A 3,273-nucleotide genomic window follows, 5' to 3' on the forward strand; every position below is an offset into this window, starting at 1 on the left:
CTGCTCCTGGCATCTCGCGGGGAGAAGCCAGCAATGCTGGTCAATGGCCTCGGGTGCAGACAGCCCCACCGCCAACCAGCGCGCGAGCAAAGGCAGAGCTCAGACCAGGAACCGGGAATGGGTGAAGGGGTCCAGTTTCAAGAGAAAGATGAAGCAGGAGTTGTGCTTTGATGGATGTAGTACAGGATTTACTTATTTTTTATCTATATACAATGGGGCCTTGACTTAAGAGTTTAATTCGTTCCAAGACAGAGCTCGTTAAGGAGCTCGTTAACTCAAATTACTCTATCAACTCAATGCAAAAAATCTGCCCAGAGACAGCTGGTATCTCAAAAAACTCGTTAGTCGGGACACTCGTAAGTCAAGGCCCCACTGTATATATAAAGGGCTAAGTGTCTGTCTATCTGACCAGTAGCTATGACGTGCACTGACCATCAGGGGGCAGACGCTCAACGCAGGAGCTGCCATGATGCACCCTGGCCACTTATTTACTTATTTATTTATTCCCTCGGCTCTCGTCTGCTGCTGGTCCAGCAGGACGCAGCCTCTTCTCGTCCCACGGCCCACTCGTCACGTGTCCCCTGCCCGTGCGAGGCTGTATGAACACACAGGTGCACAGGTTCCCGCCGTGCCGAGCCCAGCGACCACCCACAGCACAGGCTTCCCAGGATGAGGACGGCATTGCACCTGTGACACAGCCTCGGCGAGCTGGTCAGGACAAGGTGAGCCTCACCTGGATCAGGTCCAGGTGAACTACCCTGAGGTCTAATTAGCTCCCGGGCCAACGGCAGGGGAAATGACTGGAAGGACTGGCTGTGTTTGAAGAAGGAGCACGTAGCATTTAGACTAAGGAGCGTCCCCTCTTTAATCTGTGGCCAATTAAATGCTTGAAAAGAGATGAAGGGGAGACGCAACGATATATGCAAATAAGACCAAATGAGAAAGCCCTTTCATCCTGAATTTATTCATAAATGTCAGTGTGAACTCTGATGTGTCTCCCTTAAACCAAACCAAACCAATGAAACGCGTTTCCTGGCCTTGAAAGGCCCAGCAGCGGTGGCTCCCCTGTGGCCACAGGCACAGGACTGGTCTCTAAGCACAAACGTCCCAGGAGGGCCCAGGCTCCTGTAACAATGAGGCAGGAGGAACAGTGGGGGTAGCAGTGCTGGCAGGGACGCGGGCGCTGCTGGTGGGGTCTGGGCTTGTGGTCCACTCAGGAAGGCCGGCTCAGGCGGGGGATGAGCAGCGGGGGTCTGGTCAGCGGGAACTGACGGAGCTGCTCGCCTCCACTGGCCGGCGCTTAAGGAAATGTGTCCAGTTTCAGGGACACGCAGGGCCGGCTGGACCGTCTGCCCTGTGGGCTTTGGAAGCCGAGCCTTTGGCCCCCACTGCGTGGCTCCCCCGGGCTCCGTGATGAAGCCGGCAGCTCCTGGCCGACTCCTCCTGTGGGCCCTTGGCCTGGGCTTGTGCCTGAGCTGCGCGCATGGGCTCCGGAGGAGGTGGGTGCTCTCCTGGGCGGGTGGTGGGAGCTGCAGAGGGTCCCAGCCTCGGAGGGGGCCGTGCGGGTGGGCGCGGGGCAGTCAGCACAGCCTTAGTGTTGAGGAAATGCAGGTACAGTGTTTACTGAAAACCCTGCAGGTAGGAAGGGGTGGGGTGTGCGGTGCAGGAGGAGCAGCGGCCCCGGCAGAACTGCAGTGCTCACGTTCCGCAGGGCCCGGGGGACTGGCTGGGAACACGCATGCCCTGCCGTTCTCAGCCCTCGTGCCCCGGCCTCGCCATCCGCCACCCGGGCCCTCGGCTCTCGTCTGCTGCTGGTCCAGCAGGACGCAGCCTCTTCTCGTCCCACGACCCACTCATCACGTGTCCCCTGCCCGTGCGACGCTGTATGAACACACAGGTGCACAGGTTCCCGCCGTGCCGAGCCCAGCGACCACCCACAGCACAGGCTTCCCAGGATGAGGACGGCATTGCACCTGTGACACAGCCTCGGCGAGCTGGTCAGGACAAGGTGAGCCTCACCTGGATCAGGTCCAGGTGAACTACCCTGAGGTCTAATTAGCTCCCGGGCCAACGGCAGGGGAAATGACTGGAAGGACTGGCTGTGTTTGAAGAAGGAGCACGTAGCATTTAGACTAAGGAGCGTCCCCTCTTTAATCTGTGGCCAATTAAATGCTTGAAAAGAGATGAAGGGGAGACGCAACGATATATGCAAATAAGACCAAATGAGAAAGCCCTTTCATCCTGAATTTATTCATAAATGTCAGTGTGAACTCTGATGTGTCTCCCTTAAACCAAACCAAACCAATGAAACTCGTTTCCTGGCCTTGAAAGGCCCAGCAGCGGTGGCTCCCAGCACCGGCTTTGGGAGGCGCCTAGTGAGACCACATCGCGCACCGCCCTCCCCTCCCCTCCCCTCCCCTCCATCCGCCTCAGTGGCTCCCTCTGGCTGAGGAGGAAGCGCACAGCATGGGGAGACCCACTGAGGCCGGCTTCCTGCTCCCGTTTGGTGGCTGATGCTGTGGCCCAGGGGGCTTTGCTGGTGCCAGCGAGAGCTAGTCAGGCTGAGCCAGGGCGATCCTAGGGGTGCGGTCTCAGCATCCGGGCCTCTCACCGCCCAGGCCAGCGTCCCTCTCCTCTCAGGGGAGTCCCAGGGCTCAGGCTGCCTCCACTGGTGGAAGCCGGTGGCTGAGGGTTGGAAATACACAGACATTTTTAATGGAAGCAAAATGGGGCAACGGCGTCACGGCCATCCGGGATTGAGCTCAGGTGAGGCAGGGCGGGCGCTGTGCCCCTGTCATAGCAACTACAGCAGCCTGGCCCAGCTGGTTCTACGACCACCACGAGGGCTGGCAGCTCTCAGAGCCTCCTGAGCATAATTTCGAAATCAAACCCCAGGAGTACTTAACCACGCCCAGCCCGGCAAGCCTGGCGAGCGCGTGGGGTGAGCCTGGCCAAGGGCAGGGGAAATGCCTGGAATGACTGGCTGTGTTTGAAGAAGGAGCAATGGTGGCTGGCGGGGACCTCTTCCCGGGGCAGCCTGTGTCAGAGCTGATCGTGCAGTTGCTGCGTGCGGAGCCCTACCCCACAGCTGGGGGCGCTTTGGCGGAGGCGGCAGTACAGCGGGTGCAGTGCTGGGAATCCACAAGGTGTGTGAGCTGGCAGCGCGGCTGCTGTTGAGCGCAGTGGAGTGGGCGCGCCACGCGCCCTTCTTCCCTGACCTGCCCGTAGCCGACCAGCTGGAGCGAGCTGTTCATGCTGAAGGCCACGCAGGCC

The 3,273-nt window shown here is 59.5% G+C and overlaps 1 pseudogene; it reads left to right on the forward strand.

Moving 5' to 3' along the window:
* Positions 1-3,003: 3,003 nt before the first annotated feature.
* LOC102245348 overlaps positions 3,004-3,273 on the forward strand; it is a 1,217-nt pseudogene continuing 947 nt past the window's right edge.

The sequence above is a fragment of the Myotis brandtii genome, unplaced genomic scaffold, assembly GCF_000412655.1.
Source record: "Myotis brandtii unplaced genomic scaffold, ASM41265v1 scaffold1077, whole genome shotgun sequence".
Taxonomy (NCBI): domain Eukaryota; kingdom Metazoa; phylum Chordata; class Mammalia; order Chiroptera; family Vespertilionidae; genus Myotis; species Myotis brandtii.